This window comes from Haliaeetus albicilla, chromosome 5 (assembly GCF_947461875.1).
Source record: "Haliaeetus albicilla chromosome 5, bHalAlb1.1, whole genome shotgun sequence".
Lineage (NCBI taxonomy): Eukaryota > Metazoa > Chordata > Aves > Accipitriformes > Accipitridae > Haliaeetus > Haliaeetus albicilla.
The window spans coordinates 47,564,169-47,585,299 of NC_091487.1; the positions used below are offsets into that span (position 1 = coordinate 47,564,169).

At 38.7% G+C, this 21,131-nt stretch overlaps 1 protein-coding gene across 5 annotated transcripts in view; it reads left to right on the top strand.

Annotated features, from left to right (window-relative positions):
* The window catches only part of LRRC4C (leucine rich repeat containing 4C), a 547,931-nt gene that overhangs the window by 32,987 nt on the left and 493,813 nt on the right, over positions 1 to 21,131 (top strand). The window lies entirely within an intron of this gene.

Here is a 21,131-nt window from a genome sequence, read left to right on the forward strand (position 1 = left end):
CATGTCTAATCAGGGTTCAACATCCTGAACAGTATTACTTCAACATGGGTAATTGTTAGAGAAAAGTAATTAATTAAACCTTCCAGTGTGCGTTTGGGTGCTAATTGTTTCACTTTTGTTCCCCTGCCCCAGTTATCTCTCACTAAATTTTTATTCATTTTTATTTTTCCTACTGAGATAGTATTATTTGTACTTTGTAAAAGTCTTGGTGAAGTTAGGCGGGTAGCATATCATTCATAAAAACATCTGTTCACAGGTACTTTATCCACCTAGTATTTTAGTTTGTACACAAGAGTAGGATGAAATTACAATGTCTCCATGCCTCTAGCCAGAAGAATTCTTAGTGGAATCTATTTACAACGTTTGTGTTAGGATGATGATGTTGTAACAAGTACTGAGAAGTAGCTTTCCTCCTCATTCAGACTTCAGAGACCCAAATGACACTCTTCAGCCAGGGAAACCGTGAGGTACTACATGATGGAAGGTGTCTGCAGCTGCCTGATGTGGGGGGACCCTTTGCAGCAGCTGCGATTTGAAGGTCATGGTACTTATTTAGCATCAGCAATACTAACGTGTTGTTCCAGATGATATTCGCAGATATTAGTACTGGATGTGTAAATGGCATCTCTCCCAGAGTCAACTTCTGCTTCAGCTGTTGTTCAGGGAAGATGGATTCAGCCCGAGAAGTGTCCTCAGTAATCCTTCCAAGTCTTGTTCAATTTGTTTGCTTAAAATATTTGGCTTATATTAAGGTCAGGTGCTAGAGTTGTATGTTTAACGTTGTGTGGCTTGGTAGCTATTTTTGTGTGCTGGTAAGACATCCTGTCTGAAACACTTTCCCTAATGCACTAATCCCGATCTGAACTGGATCAATGTACAAAACGGTGGACCAGACTGGATCTGCTGAACTACCAAATGGATTTATGGTGACCTTGATGTAATTTTTTTTTTTTTTTGAGTAATGCTTGAAGTTAGTTTGCAAGAGCGAGCTCCATGGACAACCAGCTGGGAGCAACTCATGCCAGGGGAGCTGCAATTACTTACTAAATGTACCCTGCTTATATGAAGAGGATATGTTTACTATCTTGCCTCTTGAAATGCCTTCACTGCTTTATAAGAATTAAAAACTGCCAGCTTTTTTAAAGGTGCCTAAGAAGATTAGCACCTGTGTGGGCCTTTGCAGTAGCCTGGAAGCTGAAGGCAATACCTTCAGAAATACTCAAACCACTTAAATAATTGTGTTAAGTTGAAATAGAAATGGATCTATACTGCTCTTACAGTTGTTATTGTCTTGAACAAACCGTTACATTGGGCAAGAATGGGAGGCTGTATGGATCTTTCATATTCTGTATTTACCTGCTCATGATAGGTATAAATTGTTGAATGTCTGTTCTTTATGCTTTCTAGTTCAAGGAGAGGATGTAGCCCAAATATTGTTTTGGCTGAACCAAGTGAAATTGTAGAGTTAAATGATAAACCGGGGATTTATTAGTAGTAGATGTAGGAAATATATACTGAATTTAGTAAAAAAAAAAAAAGGCATTTTACTGCAAATATTTACATTAATGGAGAAGTTAACTTCAGGGAATGAAATTACTAAAGTTTGGAAAGCATACAAGTCCAGCTGAGGTGCTCAGCTCAGGACCTCTGGCCCCTTCCATTTTTAAAGTTTATATAGATTATATTTTAAATTTTGCGGGGGGAGGGCAAGTAATATGAACTAATGTATGAATTGGGATGTCTTGTGTATGTTTGTAGAGAAAAATTTGTACTGGTAAAATAAATGCAGCCTTCATACAGGCATGGGTGTGGTGGTTTATGCTGTAATATATGCAAGCCAGTTTTTGAAGTAAGGACTTCTCTTTACGGACCTTTATACTTAGTATTTTCACCAAATCCCTTTCTATTCATGATATAGCTAATTGGAATTCCATATACTTTGTTAAAATCAGATGTACTTTGTACCACCACCAATGTGCTAAGCACAGCATTGACTTGCATGCCAACAATACTTGTCAGAAGCTCTTTTTTTTCCCCATCACCTTCCCCTGAATTTTTTTCTTCCTCGTATCTTTTTCTGAGTTCCATTCCCACCAAAAAAATCACTGAAAGAATTATAGTTCCTCAGATATTTGTGTTTCTTGTTTGTGGGTGTCTCTCCTCCAGTGGTTCTGCTTTTTGAGAAGAGTGGAGCAAGGAATGGATTGCTCTGTTTTCTCCTTGTGGTTTCGTGGACCTTTGCTGCCACTAGGCTATTGAGTTGGGTTGCTAAAACATAACATGGTTCAATTTCGTTTCAATAAACTCTTCAAAAGAGAATCCATTGTAATTTTTCTTAAGCCTGGTTTCCTAGAATAAGCACACAAACTTCCTTCCCCTGTCTGCATGTCTCTACTTCTTAGTCTTTCAGTTGGTCATCAGTGGTATTAACTAAATTTATAAGAGTAGAGAGATTTTATGAAAATGAGTGGGATGGATATACAAGTCAATCCAGACTGAAGAAATACTTGAGCATTGGTGGAAGTATAACACATTAGGTAGAAGAGAATCCATCACAAAATGTATAACCATTTTTATATTTCTGGGAGGAGAAGCTTTGATCAAAGCTTGGGAGTTATTAGAGACAGGCATCCTGATATCCCGTGTTTTGTTTTCTGTGTATTGAACTGTTTTGAATCTGTGAGAGTCCTCTTGTCACAGAATATTTTGTTAAATCCATTAATGTGTCAGTTTGCTTGCCTTGGTGACTTCAGTCTTCTGTGTTCGCTAGTCAAGCTGCCTCTATTTCCTTGCTAAGCTTTTGCTGTGTACAGTTGCTGTGTTCGTTGTGACACAATGCTGCAGGTAATGCTTCAGAACTGTTTTTTAGACTCACAGGGGGTGAAGTACTTGCCTTGTGACTTCTTCCCTCCCTTTGTACCCAAAGATATCCTCCTGTTCAGTGACCCAGTGAATGAGAGAGAGAAATGAAAGGTGACTTTTGTCTTCATGCTCTACTCTGCTGGAATGAAGGAAGCCCAGCTGCTTTTAGACAGCAAGACTGAGGAGAGAACCAGATTACATGCTGAGAATGATTACACACTGAGAATAATTAGAACAACATGGATTTAATATCATTATTACCAGGCATTATTCTAGTCATTGCATTGCAACTGCTCTGTTTCTGGCTTCCATAAATAACACCATGTTCAGGGCAACCAGAGAAAACAAATTCGGATTTGGTTACCTAAGTTATTGCTCATGTTCTTCTCCACCTTTTCTATTGCCTCTTCATTATAACCTTTTTCTTTGACCTAGATAATTTCTCATTTGCCTCTTTGAACATAATAACCAACAACAGAAATATTGAGAATTTTCTTCCTTCTTTTTGGATGGCTTTGAGGTTCCTTTCATTGGTCCTCTTTCCTTATACTTTTCATTTGAATTTCAATAGCCTTGTAGCGTGTGTGATACTGCCTTCTGAATGAGGGAAATAAGAAGCAATGGAGGAAGCACAGGGGGAAGGGGAGAGGAAAAAGAAACTGTATTCTTATAAAATCAGAGATTATGTTAGTGGCCCCAGTAACTCTGAAGGTCAGCTCTGTATAAATGTAAAATTCCAGCTTTTGTGAGATGTGACGATGAGTGAAAAATTTGACGATGAGTGAAAAATTTGGAAGACTGTAATCTGTGGCATTCACTGATAAGCCGTAGGGCTGTGTCCACCGAGTAGTGCAGTTACCTCCTGGAAAATGGAATAATGGGCTTTAAGGTGCGTAATGAAGTCCTGAATAGAAAATTTGGACATAATTGTATAGAAAAAAAAATATTTAGCTAGTAAAAAGTTTCCTGGTAATAGTGTTGACTTGATGAGATTTTTCTGGGGGGGGGGGAAACATGGAAAACTAACCTTAAAAAGGCAGTTTCACACTTGAGATGGTAATTACATGTATCAGCGCTGCTGAGTCAGATTTATTTATTCATTTATTCCTAAAGCAGACCATACCTCTGTAATTTGATATTCCACAGTGGATGAGGAATGTGAGATACTGCCAGTAACTTGCATATGCAAGCCAGTGGCTCTGGAAAGTGTCCGTTTTGTGATGCTCTTGTCTTCTAACCCTGGGTAATCTGGCCCTGTGTCAGTCAGAACCTGCGTACATGCCTTCTGCAAGGGATGTGTTTACACTAGTGAGCTGATTTACATCAGGACTGTGCTTTTGATATTGATGCCCCAATCAGTATCACCTGCCTTGCTTTGGCTTATCTCATAGGTTGGTCGTGGAGCCCAAAACCTGACTTTTAGATGAGCCTACCCAAGGTGAGCGTCTCTCCTGTGTTCCAGTCCTGAATGAGTGCTCAGTTCATGGGATCAGACTGGGGCTAGTCAGAAGTACCTCTTTGGCACATGTACCATGGGAATGCTGAGTCTCTCACTGGGCTGTAGCTCCTACTTGGTGGTACTACTTGCCAGCGCAGGTGTAGCTTTTGGCACCAAAGCTGTAGGTTACTGACTCCTGTAGCAACAAATACGATGATCGCTAGGAATGAGTTAAATGTGAACAGACAACCTTAACAGTGTCTCTGTCTGACTTGGAGTGCTTGGCCTAATGATCACTTCACATCCATTTTTGTGATATGTAGATGGAAGGAAGGTGTTTTTCTCCAAGCTGTGTAATGCTTTGGATTTTTTTTTTTTTAAGTGGCAATGATCTGATTTTTCAGTTCTGTTTTCTTTTTACTGTAAATTGCTGAATTGCAGTGTATGTTTCCTTTTGTCCCACAACACTTTTCCTGCCGTCTTTCAGTGTTTCTTTTGTGCAATTTTAATTGACTACTTCCTTCTTAATTAGATACATGGCTGTAACTTTGAGGGAAAAATCCTGACAATTGTTTTCCCTCCCTAAATGTGTGGTTTGAATCTTTTTAACGTTGATAGAGTGCTATTAAACCATAGCAGAGAACCTTAATATCAGCCTAGCTTACATAGGTGAATTTAAGATAACAATTGTTTGCTGGTATACTTTCTAATACTCTGGTCAATGGGCAGAATAATCCTCCAAGCCCATCTACTTCTAATCTTTGAGTGAAAATAGAGCTGGGTTTACATATAATTTGCAGGTGGATAATCCCTGATGGCTGCTGTATTCTGTTAGGGTATCAGCACCAGAAAAAGTCATAAAACCAGCTGAGCTAGCAAGGTTAAGGAAGCAGCTACTCTGCATCTATGTAGTAATCCCATGGAAGTGAGACTGCTTGCGGATCAAAAACATTTAGGGGAGGAAATCAAATGGAATAATCTTCTTTGAAAGAATACTTCAACTTCAGCAGCCACAGTACTGCGTACTATTTCCATAAATTCTTGCAAGCTAAGCAGGAACTGGTAAAGTTAGTATAAAATACTGTGTAAGGTATTTTTCGTACAAGACCTGTTCCCCAGAATGCTTCAGAGGGTTGAGCAATGTGGTGTTACACTGGCACTAAACCATATTAAACTGATGGGAGCGAGGGAAGCAGAAGGTATTACAGAGCAGGGAGGGGGTTTGCAGATGAGATTTTTTTTCTTTCTTTTTCTCCTAATGGGAAGGAGAATTGATGAATCGGAGATACTGGGAAATTAATATGGACAGGAGGTGGCAAGGTGTTAAGATTACTGTTCTATACATGTGAGGGGCTGGGAATAGGTAAAGAGGAAAAATAGAGGAGTAAAGAGGATGATGTACCTGTGGACGGGGCTGGAGGCAGTGCAAGCAGAGACTGCAAAAGCACATTCTAACTTGAAGTAGAACATTGAATGCATTGCTTAATTTACAGGGAACCTCTGTTATGAGCATAATGGTACTAAAGCATTTCTCCTTCCGAGCTAATACTGGACCAGCATCTTCAAAGTAGTCTTAAGTGCATGTGCTTTCTACTTTGGAAAGTAGAACAAATGTGACAAAAAGATATGCTGCTGTTGAACATCCCATTTTAGTACATAAAGGTTTCTGCTAGTTTTGTTAAATAGTTTCTTTAAAACAAACAAACAAAAAGAACTTTATGCATCTTATTTCAGTGTTCTTTTTTTATGTGAAACATCCTGATTTTTTTTTTTAACAGTCCTTAGAAACACCGGAAGATCTTAAACGTTTTAAAGGTTAAACTATTGTTTCATTTCATATTGAGAAAAAATGAATTTGATCTGAAAGTATTTGGGGTTTTTTTTTGGAATTACTAAAGAGAGTTCTTTATTTTATGTGATACCCCTTTTTATTTTAGAATGTCATTGTATGATTGAATTTTGATCTTGAATAACTTCATTCACCTGGAGTTTTTCCACATAGTACCTATTTATGATTTTTAAAAAATCTCCTTGTAACCTTGAGTACTTGTGTGCCCTAAATATTTTAAAGTTTTCTTCTTGGAAGTGGTTATATTTAGTGCATGGTTGAAATCTGTTTGTATTCTGGTTTAATATTTTTGCCAAGTTTGGGGAATTTCTGGCTGAAAACCACTATGCTAATAATGTCTTCTTTAGCAAGGTATTCAGGATAACATGAAATAACAAATCCTCCCCCCAACACAGTTTTTGCTATATTGGGACTGCTTTTGTATAGTTTTCAAGCACCAACTGGTAGATCTTTATATAAAGAACACAGAGCTAGCTGTAGCACAATTTTCAACCCTACTGAAACAAATGACTTTGCCTTGGGGCAACGTCTCTAGTTACGTATATTTTAAAACTTCCAGTAGGGATGTGCATGCTTATGTAAGTAGTATTAACTTTCTCTGACACTTTTGTTGCACAAAAGTAGAATCATAGCAGTTCTTGTAGCTTTCTGTACCTACCGAGTTGAGAAACATAGCATAACCTGTGTTAATGTATTGTAGACAGTATGATTTAAGCTTGTCTCATAGGATGTTTGAAAGGCCATACATGCTCACAGCTCCACTAGATTTTGATATGCTTTTCTACGCTCATAAATATTTAGACACATCCATGCTTGAACAGCTGAGAAAAGTCTTTCCAAACAAGCCTTTTGGTCTTATCAATGCAATCTGATAGAAATTGCCTTCCGCAGCGTTAAAGGCAGAGAACGCTTCTGGAGCGCCGGCTGCGGAGGTCTGAGCCTTAGCCACCTGCGTCAGCAGCATAGTCGCTCTCCTGTGACACGAGAAGTGAGAGTGGGTCAACATTTGTAATGGTCTGAGTGAACTAAATACTCACGGTACAAATACCTTCTCTGATCTGTGTCCCGCCAGTCGTTGTCGAACCGTTAAGGATTTAAAACTGTAAAGATGTACCAATATCATGAATCGGAATAGCAGATCTTTACTGTGCTTATTCATCTTCATCTGTGGAACAGTATCTCCTACTTCTTTCCCATGTTATACTGCTGGTGAGAAAATATGGGGGTGCCTATGGAAACTCTAATATGGGGGGGGGGGGGGGGGGAATCTTGCTTTCTGTTCTAGGGAGCATCGTGAATGGCTGGGAAACCCAGAACTGTAACAGTGAGAAAGCAGTAGAAGTTTCCTTTATAATAAATTAAGGGAAACTAAGGAGAAGAACTTAGTTTTGGAAAGCATATAGTGTTTGCAAGATTGTGTTTGAAGGGTATCTAGCCTTTTTTAGGATTTTAAGGATATCTGATTACTGTAGGCTCTAAAAAATAATGATAAAGGTGACACAAGCTCTCAAGGGTGCTCACTCCGAGGAAGTGAGACTGTGTGGGGATATGGGTAGAGGACTCCTGTAACTCCTAGCTCTTTTTCCTTTTCATAGTAAGGACCCAATATCTGTTGGAAGTCAATGAGTTCTGAATGCCTTTCTGTCTGCAGTGACTCGAACCGAGTCTTCTCTGATTAAATGTGTTGTTCAGACGTGGTAGGTGCCCTCTGGGTGCCTGAGCGCTGGCAGGAGAAGAAGAGGTACGAGCAGCTGGAGACATTAGGCTAGCTGCAGGTTTTGCAGATGCGGGAAAAGAGACTGCATGTAAGTGAGCATGTAAGCGCCCTCCCCTCTGGCAAGCTGTCAGGATCCATTTGGCAAACTGACGCTCAGCCTGAGCGAGGGCTGAGCCTGCCCTGGAGAGCCTGGCTGAGGCAGGTGCTTGTGCACTTGGCAGCAGGTTGGGCTCTGGGCTTCGCCGTCTTCAGGAGGAGGGGTCTGCTGGAAGCTGATAAATTGCTATGACAAAGAGGTTCTTGTTCCTGGTGATGATGTTAGGCGGTAACTACACTGTAAAGGACTGATTTCAGTGTGTATTCAGCACAGCTGGTACTGCATCACAAGGGTTTTCCTGAAGTACTTATGGGAGAGAATGTGTTAATGCCTCTCGCCATTTTTCTTCATAAATCTTTGAAATAAGTGCCAGTTACTTAAGGTGTTAGGTTCAATTCAAACTTGCTGTGTCTTGGTTATATGATTGAACTACTTTAACCCCACAGAGAGGTACAATATTATACATATATAACATGGTGGTTGTGATACAGAAGACCTGAAGATGGAAGCTGCCAATCAGTACTGAAATCGTTACTGTATGGGGCATGATTTATGCCATCTAAATGCATCTAGCTCAAAGTTCAGCATCTGGCCTAAGCCGTAGTGCCATCCCTCTTCCTGTGGAGTCAAGGTAGGGAAAAGATTACATCTGTCAGATGATTCATACTATACAGATTTTTTTACACACCTAATTTTAGGGTATGGTGAGTCACATTTTTGGCAGTAGATATTTCCAGAAATTGATTACTTAAAGTACCTTTGAAAATTTAGTTGTCTAGACTAATGAAGTTAAATGAGTTGGATTCTAAATTGATTGTTATATGCAAGCCAACTAGTGTCTTGCAGCTGGTTTCTTAAAGATGTAAACATAAATGTCTAGTATGGCACCCATTAACTTTTTGGTGTTAATCACCCCTTTTTTTCTTTCTAAAATACATCACAAAAATAACTTGCTAATTTTCACTGGGTGATTTGAAAAGCCAAAACAAATCGGGAAAGTTGAAAAAAGATAAAAGAATTCTAGTCTCTTAAGTCTATTTACTGCTAACTGTGGCCTAGACAACTGAAGAAAAACAAGGAAAAAATTTTGACCTTAGTAAATACTGCTTCTGTAGTATGTGTAAATATTACTGAAAGGGTAACCTTATGATTAAAAACAAAATAAGAAAAAAAAAGAGGTAAAACAAGTGTCTGTGAGCTATGGATATTTTGCATTTGGAAATTGGGTACATTTTATTCAAGTTCTCATTAGACAATATTAGCGACAGAACACTTTTTGTATTTTTTACAAATATCTTGCAGCATCTTTTGGCAAATGACCAGACAAAATAATAAAACTTCCATTTGGAGTAAAATCTTTCTTGGGCAACACTTGTTTGCCTAAGTCCTGCTTTGGATTTAGCCAATTGAGTGATGTGGTGGTAATCATTTTGCTTGCTTAAGCATGTGTGGTGTAAAAATAGCGATTATAATGTAGTTGCCATGTGGATGCAAAAGGATGTGCTAGCTCAGGGTGTCCGTCGCTGCCATCTGTGGAGAAGACTGCGTGGTGTCTCAGCTGCATGTGTTGACGGTTATACTGTTAAGATTTTTCCAAAGGATTTAACATTTAGGACCTTTAGCAATGTTCAGGGAAGTCTGAACGCAGTCCCTATTGCTTTGTTGTTCCAAATGCCCAGGAGCCATCAGCTTTGTACATGTAAATGGTGTGGGGGGAATGGAAAGCTTATGAGTCTACTAATATAATAGCATGGCAATGGCATTAGTGTTGATCACTCTGTTCAGGAGAGAGGCTTGATTGAGGGAGATGCCTGGTGATATTACGTTATGTTTCTGTGTAATCCACTCTGTAGTAGCTGCTGTCAGGTTTGACTTTGGACATTAATCATGGTTTGTCCTCCACATGTACTCAGGTGGGGTTGAACACCGTTAGCCTTCCCTCTGTAGCTATCTGTGATTGAATATCAACTCCTGCTCACAGTTTGTCCCCGTCTGTATCGGCAGTCAGGCTATAACAGACTGTCTTCAATCACAGCTAAGCATGGAGCTGGAAAGGACCTCTATTCCATACCCATTTTCAAACACTTTTCCAACTCTTAACCTTGACCTAGATTTGTCTAGCTCTCCTGAGAATGTATTGTTCATCCAGGAACAACATCTTATACACAAATATCCGTTGTATACCTACCTAAAGTGAATGGGAGATGAGACCCTCGCTCTTGAAGGGCTATTTTTCTCTATATTAACTTACTGCTGGTCAATTATAATCTGAGAATTTGACATGCTGATAAACTTTTTTAATGGGAAACCAGTTTACTTCTAAAAGCGGTAATGTTCCTTGTAACTTGCTCTAATAATCAATTCTAATCAGATCCAATTACTACATCTGACAGCTCTTCTACCAAGTCCAACATATCTTCATCACAACTTCAGATTCAGACAAAGATTGTTCCCCAGGATTTAAGTTAGTTACTTTGCGTCTCGGTGAGCAAGGCTGTCTGAAGAGCCGGGTGTACTTATTCACCAGCTTTTTTCCCTTCCCCAAAATTATTAGTCAGAAGGAAAGATAATTACAAGGTTGAAGATGAATGGTCTAATCCGCTGTCTTGAATTTTCTCATTTTCCTGCATTATACATATTTTTTGGCTGGGTGTGAGAAGCACAAGCTGAATGCTGATGCCTGTGCTGGCTGCTGTCTGTCCAGTGCCACCTGTTTCTTTCCAGGAGAATATCTCCAGTGAGCACCTGTTCTCCAGCTTGTGATTTAGGGAAGTCACAAGTTTGAGTCTCTGGTATCTCTTAATTGTCTCCATACCACGTGCTTTTTAAAGTCTCTAAAGCAGAAAAGTTCTCTGACTGGGAATGAACACAGGCAGCACTACTGCCCTGGGGGCTGTAAGCCCCAGGGAACCTGGGGAGTTTAATCTCCTCTGCCCAGGAATGAACTGGTTTTGTCTGTCACCTCTTGCTAATGCATTCCTGCTTGGCAAAATGTGCTCCCACCCAGCTCTTCTGGAGAGAAACTCCTTTCTTAGCATTTGAAACTGGGGTTTTTCCTCTTGTTGCCACTTCTGAGTTAGCAGCCCTTCAGATTGATGTGTGTTGGTTCCTCTGGTCAAAGAATCACTCTGACTTCTGGGACTTGGGTGAAAAAGGACAGGTCCAATTAAGAGACTGTTTCATATCAGCAGTGACCACAGAAAAGAGACCTTATGGCCCCTAGGTCGATAATACAGACTGGGGTCCAATGTAAGGCCACAGTAATATGAAAATCTGAAGCCAGCAATTTGGGGTCTTGATCAAGTTGTCTCTGTTAGTACCTCGGCAGTGAGAGTTGATAGGACTTTTACTCCTGACTACACCAAGTGATTTTGTAAATCTTAAACTGAATTACTTCAAGTGACGTTACAGCCCTTGTTTTGCTATTTATATTGTTTTCTTTTGAAAGTAATTCTTTTCACATGCTTCTGTAATGTGAATAAAAAACCCCAACATATTGTTTTGGGATTTATTCTGTTGTTTTTACTGAATAGAGGTCAGAGTTTAAATACATTCGTGAGATGAAATTCTTTCTGGAGAATACTTCGAGTACAAAATAGCGTAATGATGCTCTAGGACATTCAATACAAAGGTTGATGGAACAACTGTCTTAATGGTTAACGCTCTTTCATACAATATACAGTTTTATTGTATGATAAGGAAAATATATGACAAAAAAAGTCAAGGACCTACATCGCTTACTTTGTAGTGACCTATGTGTATTTATTTTGTAGCTGTCTTTGTTAGTTCCACTGGCAGCTGTACCAGGTGTGAAAGCTTCCTAACAGTCTGGAAAACTACATCATAGAGAAGATATTAAAAAGATAAGACAGAAACATGATGTGAGTTCTGATCTGTGCCATAGAAGATATTTTTGCTTAAGAAACAAATTAGTTGCTGTTTAGTTTGTCTCAATTTAGAATGTCTTCTGCTGTTCACAATCTTTAACTCTCTGAGGTCTGTGCAGTCCCCAGAGAAACAGGACTGGGTTTCAAACAGAGGAAGTTTCTGAAATAGACTAAAATAGGAGACATGATATTGCAGGGCGAAACCTCAGTCTTTCTAGCCATACGCTACTCTACTGGGGAGAATCTTCCCCATGTAGAAGGTGTCAAGAGAGGGAGAGGAGGATGTCCAGCAGACAGATAAGGACCTACAGCTCCAATCTCAGTCTTTCCACAGAGAGGTACAAAGCAGATGGGAAGAGCTGAAAAACTCTGGATGAAAACTGGCAATGGTATCTCAAAAGTTATTTGAATTAACTATGGGAACGTTGACTGGGAGATTGAATTAAGCAGGTATCTAACCAGTGTGCTCAAGTCTGTGCAGGGTTGGGCAGTCAGAATGATCAAGTTTTTTAAAATACTAGTACAGGAATAATGGAATAGGGACAAAGGCACAGAGTTTTTCTATGGAAAAGGAGGTTGTCCAGGAGAGGATGGTCAATAGTCCTTGGTCAGTGCTCAGAGGCTACATTGGAGCTGGAGTTGCAATTTGAAAGTCGAACTGTATTTGCATGACACTCACTTCACAAGTGTTAGAGGAATATGAGGATTTCCTCACCGGCTTCAATGAGCAGGAAGTGTACAAAATGCTGATTTAAGCAAGTGACCTACTGTATCCGCTTTCAGTTTTGAAAATGAACCTAGACCAGTGTGAGTATGCTTATCTGTCATGCCCTTAGCAGTGACTGTGCTGCTTCTGCCATTCTACTTGAATCACTAGAAAAATGTTACAAGTTTATGCCATTTGTGTTAGTGCTGTGAAAGTTCTGCTGGCTGCTTGCTTTTCCTTGTGTTTTAATTCTATCCTCTATTAGTGGCAGTTTGAAGCTTTTCCTGCACTCGGAAATGGAAATTTCAGAGTAGTTGTGCTCACTGACTTGTTTACACCCACCAACCGCTGGTTACTTTGGGTTTTCTCTGTATACTTTCTTTCTATGCATGGGCAGTTTCAAATTCTGCTCTGCTTCTGTAGTAAGTTAACTCCTCTTTTGTGCTGTCATCTCCTGGGACGAATTTTAGCTGCTTATTTCTACTTGATATTGGGTGGTTGGTTTTTTGGTGTGTGTGTTGGGTTTTAGGTTTTTTTTTGTTGTTGTGTTTGGGTTTTTTGGGTGTGTGGGTCTTGGTTTTTTTGTTTGGTTTGGTTTTTTTTTTAAGAAAGCCACCTGTTTGTCTGTTTGGATTCAGTTTGCTTAATGAAAAGGATTTTGTGGAGCAAAGTTCTGAATGATCTTTCCCATCTCTCCCCTGCCCTGCCTCTTTGTCATGAGGAACACTGCTGTTAGTAGTCCATTAAATATTAATGACTCTCATTGCAATTTCTCTCTAATGTGCTTTATTTTGGTACTAGTCCAAGCTGTGGAAATGAAAACCCCCTCGGGACCTTATGTAGAATGTCATTTGCTCTGCAGTTTTGGCTGTAAACATGATAATAAATTAGAGGATGTAATGAATATTCATTGAAGCGCGCAAGGTTTCTTTCTTCACCCATGTCTGCCTATCAGTTTCCCTCCAAACTGTACCTGATAAGAGACGCGCGTGGATGTTGGCAGCCCCAGTGGCTTGATATGTTCACTCCGTTAGTGATGTGTTTGCCTTGAAAAAATATTTACTAAAAAGGGGCCAAAAGTGTCTTGTCCTTGCAAAATTCCTGGGGGGGGGAAATCCCTTGGTCTTCCAGCCAATTTAATGTGGGTTAATAAGTTTAGAGTGATAAGTTGTCCTTGTGTGTGGCTGCAACTTCACTGCCTTAGTTATCCTTGTGTTGGGATTCAGGTCAGCTCATTCACTGGAGTGAGAGGTGGTTTGGCAATCTGCTAAGGCTGTTCTGTCAAATCCTACTGCTCAGCAGGATTAGGCCAGGTTAGTTCATAAAATTCAGTTCATAGCAAAAAAAAGTGGGTTTGCACATTTCAGTGCCATTCCATCCTTTACAAGAAAACTTGTTCCACTTTGAGTAGTAATTCTCACTTTATTCCTTAGCAATACTAATTCTCTTTTGGACTATTTGGAGATTTGTTATTGTATCTGGGAAGGATAAGAAAGGGTTTGTAACATTTAAGTTACTTAATTTGTGGAGTTGTCAAGAGAGATTGTTAAATTCTAACTGCTTCTAAATAAAAAAAAAGTTGAGTAAAGTGGCTACCTAATTACCTCTTGGTATGTAACTATTTATAGAATATACACTGAGTATCAAGCATGCCAAATATACTACACGGGCTTTGGATGAGGAAAGCTTCAGTTTAGGAAAACTCATCCTATAACTGGTCTGAAGCTTTTTCTCTCTACCCAACAGCACTGAGAAACCATTATGAATCCATTACTATTTTTTTGTGGTCGGTACCTAATGCTTCTGCTTTCATTTAGAAACTGTATGAAATTTATCTATAAACCTTTTTGGTTAAATAAAAAGTTTTCCATTAAAACTTTTTTTTTTTACTTTCATCTTTGTCATCCTCTTTGAAAGGAGTACAAAGTCTGTGTTTTCATAGTCTATTGGGTAGTTTATTGGCTTGGGATTTCTGAGAGAATCCAAGCAATCTGTGCTTTGATTGAGACAAAGCAGCACTTTCAATCTGGATCTGTCACAGCCTGACTGTGGACTTTTACATCTGTCAGGCGATAAAGTGTGTATTTTTTCCCTTCTGCTGGAGCATTTTGGAGCACAAATAAAGATGAATGTTTTTCCATCCAGAATACATTATTTCTTAACTCTTTTTGCTCACTTGATTCTTTTTCGTTCAGTTTGATGCTTTTCGTTGCTCTTTGTGTTTTTTCATCAAGAAGTTCAAACTTTATCAGGAATTAGTATTTCTGCTTTAAAACAGTTCTAGTGTAGAGAATATATATGTCAGGGAATCGTAGTGCTGCAGTGGGAACAGTTAAAAAAACCAATAGATTGGTTTCAATCTTGGAAATAGCAGTTCCTTTACCTAATTGATGTTCGTTAACAATACACATTGCCAATGGCTCCCTCTTAATCGTTATCACTACATATTAACACAGTTAGTCCATAACAATCTAGCCTAATTCGGCTGCAAGTATACAGTCCAGTAGAGATGATGCAGCTATCAGTGCCAATAGAGTGGCAAATCCTTGATGGTCTTATTTGAAGGTGGAGGTCATCTTGCTTAGGTGCTCTTTTGAAGGAGGGAAGGTCGAATGGAAGCTAATATTGTGTTGTCTTTCTGCCCATCCTTTCTTGTTCTTTACTGGTATCTTATCTTTCTCTTCCCCAAATGAGAATGCTGTCTCTTTGGCTAGTTTCAACAAGCATCTTTCCTGTTTGTATGGTGAATCCAAAATAGTCCAGCAGGATGTCTTTCCTATCTGTTTGACATCCTTTGTTACCTTGCAGATTTTACTACTTGCACATGTCTTCCTCTGTCCCATTTGTGCAACTCCATCATAATTCTCTATTTGCCCCTTTGCAATTCATGTTATTTATGTTTAGCAGGGTTAGAAGTGCTCGTTGCTGGTTATGCAATCAGTGGTGTTAACAGTGTCACACAGGTACTTATCTGCTCTTGCTGGTTGTGCTATTTTAGTTTGCTTATGCCATGCTTAGGGCATATGAATGTTAATTATGTCTTACTGAGTATGATTTTACTTCGAGTGCAGCAGGTCTCTCTGCTTCAGAAGCGCCAATGGCACTCTGCTGGTGCTGGCGAAAACAGTCTTCTGAAGTGCTTATGTTTCTTTGAGACACGGATGTCAAAGTAGCTCGTTTATTCTTCTGTCTCACTTGGTGGTATAAACAGATCTGGCAGAGTATTGTGGGATTCCTCATTTGGTATGTTGACTCGTATATAGGACCTGACTGTCAGAAATACTCAAGATGCCTTCATTGGGGGGATACTATTGCCTTCTTAAAAAAACTTTCATCAAATTACTTTTAATGTATGGTGACTTAGTCAAGTAACTCATCTTACCATCCCTTCTCTCACCAGTAGCTTATGTAAGTGGTCACTGCTGCCATCATATGGGTAACTGACCTGTTACCATCCAAAATGATGTGAAATATGAGCAATATCATCCTTTGGTTTCTGAAGTGGAGATTCCCCAACAGCAATGGCTAATGCAGCGTGTCTATTGGTAATTCTGTACATCAGCCTGTAGCTGCTTTGGAGGAATTGCTTCAGCCTCACCTTGTCAGCTACTTTGTTTACTTGGTTAAGTAGGAATTAACTTTGTTATACTGGATTAAAACTGAGTGCCGGTGTTTTCTGGCTGTTGTAATGTCACAAGCTGGTAAGGAATCTGATCTCACCCTGAAGATGTCATGGTTGGTGCTTTTGACGGACCCTGTACTGGCAGTGCCTTTGAGTAATTCTTCCTTGCCTTCTCTCTTGGAAGAGACAGAACACAGGAGCCTCGTGTTCTGCTGTTGACAATGCCCAGGTCCCTTCCCAAATGCAGAATCATCCTCTACTTCTAGCTTATGACCTAGCTAAGTCAAATTCCCAAGCTCCAGCTGTTGGATACTTCAACCTGTTTGGTTCCTGGATGCTTAGAAGGAGCCTGTGCAGCGCTCACAGACAGCAGGCTGGGCTGTACGCGGTACTCTCCCGAGAGCCCTGTGTGCCAGGAGTATTTCTGGACTATTCTTGATGTCAGCAATTCTGTCTTAGAAGCAATTTCTCCAAGTTTAAACTTTATTGGTACGTGGCTAAATTATCTTCAAAACAGTTATGTCATTAAATACAGATCTTCGTAGTCACTATCATCTGGTTACATCATCTTCCTTCATTTCTGTAGCTAATCTGTTATTAACATTTCCCAGTATACATCTCTCTTGCCCTAATATCTGTACTGTGGTATGCTTTTAATATGCGCTCTCATAGTGTATGTTTGTTTAAAATAAATAGGTTTGTTCAATGTTGTATTTAATTAAAAAAAATTGCTACTAGTATTCATAGTTTAAATAAACATACAAACCCCATATTTTTCTAATATCCTGTTTTGTAGAAAATGAAGACCCTGGAATAAAACTAAAATAGAAAAATAGTGAAAGAGAAAGGCGGGACTTCTGCAGAGACATGAGGGAAACAAGGTAAATTGGCCCTCATACAAACAGCTCTGTTGCAATTTTAAGAACATTTCTAGTGCCTCTGGATATTTCTTATCAACTAAACCATAAGATGTAGCTTCTTACTTGAAGTATTAAAGTGGGTACTCTAATTAGTCTGCATCAAACAGTAGGAATTTATTAAGACCAAAGAGGGACATGTTACCTCCAGAGAAAATTATGTATAATGGCAATGATAATAATAAAAATAAAAATCCATGAAACCTAGAATATGAATTGCAGATTCCTGGTTCAGGTCATACTTCTTGCATGAAGACATATCATGTCATGACTAATCTAAAACTTTTCAAAAGGAAATTATAAGTATATTTGGATGTAGTATTTTCACTTGTACGTGTCAGTCATGAGATGTAGCTTTTACATTAACTTTTCCATATCTTAGTGAGAGTCTGTGTCACTTGGAACTGACTGCAAAAAGGTGATAAGGAATGTGTGACTGTATTGGTTGGTCTTTCAGCTCAGTCAGATTTGTGTGTTGTCATTAATCTGTGGTTAATTAGCAGATGACTTTAATGTCTATGTATAGCCTGGGATGTAAAAGGATTATGCTGTTAATATGTTAAGTATATGATTTTGAGATATTAAGTCCTTTTATTACCGCGAATTATATTTGATCTTCAGCTAATATTCTGGAGGGAATTAAAAATAATAATAAGCAACCTATCCCTTATCAGAATGATTTCAAATGTCATATCAAAAAACCTATGGATATTTATTTATATTTAGGAAAGGATTTTAAGATTAATCTAGCAAGATGTGTCGAGGTATGTGAACATAAGATCTCTGAAGTTCTTTGTAGATTAATTTGTCTTCACAACAGTTCTGCTTTAGTGTAAGCACCTTAATTTTGAAGATGGCGAAACTCAAACTAAAAGAGGTGAAGTGTTTTACTTGTGTGAAGCCTCATCAGCAAGGGCATTGGAAGGATCAAAATGTAGGAATTACTCTTACCAATTTTTTGTTGTTGTTTTCACTGCTGTGACTTATTAAAAATCAGATTCTTTAATATTTGACTTTAGTTAATTATCTTCTTGAGGACAAAGAGATTTTAGAACTGGCTTTGAGTTAAATACTGTTCTTAACCTTTCCTTTTTTTTAAAAAATATTGATAATTCTAGAAACTTCAGAACTCTGGAGTTTTTCATCATTTGCTTTTCCCATGCAGCATTGAAAATAGTAGCACACCAGGGAATGTGGATATCTTGATAAAATTTATTAAAAAAAAAGAAAATTCACTATTTATCATTTCTTATCACCTCCCCCTTTTCTTTCTTCTTCTATGGTATGATATACTTGGACTTCTTTTTACATAAAATAATGTGCACATTTAGCCACCAATTATTTTTCTACTCTTTGCTGGTTAAGAAATTCAGGAATGAGAATTACAAAGTTAGCAAATGTTGTGATATTATGGGTAGTGCTAATAGCACTCACTTATTTGGAAAAAAAAAAATAAAAAATTGTAGCTTGCTTGTGGTCACAAATGGACAATGCAAGTTTCCAGTTAGAATTTAAAACTAGTTTTCCAGTACTGGTCCAGGAATGTGAGTGAAAGCTGATTTGTAGAAACATATGGTGCAAATATACGTAAATTGTTGGCTTTTTACTTCTGGTGAATTGAGAACTAGGACGTTTTCACAGCATTTCAGAAAATGAGTGCACCTTTACCTCTTCCATTAATGGCTTCCATTAACTCTTCAATTATCAGCATAACAGCTGCTGAATATATAAAGCAAGGGCCAACTATGGTGCCAAAAGAAATACCTGGGAAAGAGAATGGAAGCTATATAGCAATATTAAGGAGTAATTCTGTATCGCAGAATGACTGTGTTGAATGACCTAGCAGTGCACATTTGCTTTGAAAAGTGACAGTAAAAGTAGATATTTTTCTTTATCACACATACCAGTAAAAAGATTTTTACAAGTCAATGACCCTCTGTCTTCTGCAAGGTTATAACCACTGGAGGAGTTTGATTCTATAAATGAAACTTAATTAGATGTGAAGTTGCATGAGTCAGAACAGAGTCCAGCTGGCTCACTTTACAGAACTAACAGCAGCGAAACCAATAGAAGCTTTTGTCAACAAATTCATTAGTGGAGACTGTGATGGCTAAAAACATTCTTTTTTTTTAAAATCTATTTTTTTATTTTCTATTGAAATCTTCTCTTGGCCTTTGAGTTAAGGGGAAGGATGGATTGTAATGATAATGCTTGATGCAGTACTGTTTAAAGCATATTATGAACCCAAACGGGTTGCTTGTTGACTTCTCATCACTTGTGTTCCTCCAGTGAAGACAGAAAAACACTCTGGTTGCTATTATCTGTTCCCTTCATAAATAGTACAGGACAAAACATAGCTGTTGACACTTCTTCCAGGTCATTGCTTGGCTGTCTTTTCTCACTTATCTCTGCAGTTAGATGAATAGGATCCAAGGTCTGGTTTCCCTATTTTGCCCAAGTGCAAAAAAAAAATACCCCGCAAAAGTTTGCGTAGGAGAAGGGTAGCTCTTGTATATGGCAGTCAAACCAGGAAAGGGCTTTGGTATTTACTATTCTGATCTGTATGTTTAGGCCAACCCCTAAAGGTAGATGTTATTGTTAGCGTTTTAGCCCTACTTCATACTATAGAGTAATTAATCGTACTGAGAGTGTTCAATTCTATCACAGCATTTTTTCTTTCTCTTTTGTTTCCCTGTTTCTCACTTTTTTTTTTTCCCTATTGCTGATTTATTTGGAAGGCTGCTTAGTTACTATGGCGGTTCTTAGGGCGATAATGTTAAGTGATTGGAACAGGTAATTTAAAAATCTTACTGTTCTCATTCTCTAGATGGTTAATACAAAAGAAAAACCCACTGTTGTATCAGTCTCTACTAGAGACCTTAAAATAGAAGAGGCCGAATCAATGGCATGATTATTTAGGAGAGGGAGAGAAGGGCAGGGGACTGCCCTGTGGAGAAGTTTGGGTGAGGGAAGCTTTGCAGAATGGATTTCTTCTGCATGTATTTATTGGGATGGGGAACAATGTTGGGGGAAAACAAAAAAGATAATTTAAAGGAAGGCAGAAGACCTACAGTCCAGAAATAGTCGTCTGCTTTAATGAAAAAGAGTATGACCTTGTTCCTGTGATGCATTGCTTACTTGCTGCAAGTTAAGTTCAGCATCCTCCTCACTTTTTCTTGGAATCGGTGAGAAATCTGCATGCTTGTGGTGGTGGGATCAAGTGTTATACAGAAGCTGTGTTTTAATTTAATAGGCTGTTATTGTAACAGGAGATTATCTTCTATGATCTGCACATGATATAGCAATGGAGTGCATCTACCCATCACTTCTGAGCATATCAGGTGCCATTCTTCCAGCAAGCAGTGGATAGGAATGTACGTGGGGTGTAGGGTACGGTTTGGTGGGGTCTTGTTTTGTTTTGAGACATGCCAGGGACAGGCATCTTCTGTCATGCAGCTGCTGCTTTTATTTGAAAAATTTGTAAAGAGTACCCCAACTTTTAAAAAATAAAATATGACTGGTGCATATACTGTGAAGTGAACATACCATATCCTCCTACAGTATGCTTTCATGAAAAAGAATAAGCAAGGAATAGGGAGAAGAAAAGGTGGTTGTGTGTGTGTGGAATTTAATGAGGTCTATTCCTTGTGACCTGATTAAATACTTGGTCTACTTTATCTCCTTCTGCTCTTGGCCTCTGCAGTCATAAATAGTCCTTGGGATCTGCACACTGACAAGGCTGCTCTATGCAATGGATTTCTTGCCCTTGCTAACGATTATGATTGACAGTGTTAATCTGTGAGTATGTTGTGATGTCATACTGCTGGTGTGTGTGTGTAGATATGTATGAAATTTGAGTATAGGTTACTGACTATTGATATGCAAAATATAAGCAGACTAATCAGATTTTCAGTTTGCCCCTTGTAAGTCTCAAATGTCATCTCTATGAGAGCTTAAGCAAGATTTAGTAGCTTGAACAGCACATATGAAAGTTTTTGTTGTTTTTTTTAGCAGCATTTAAACCCCATATTTACAA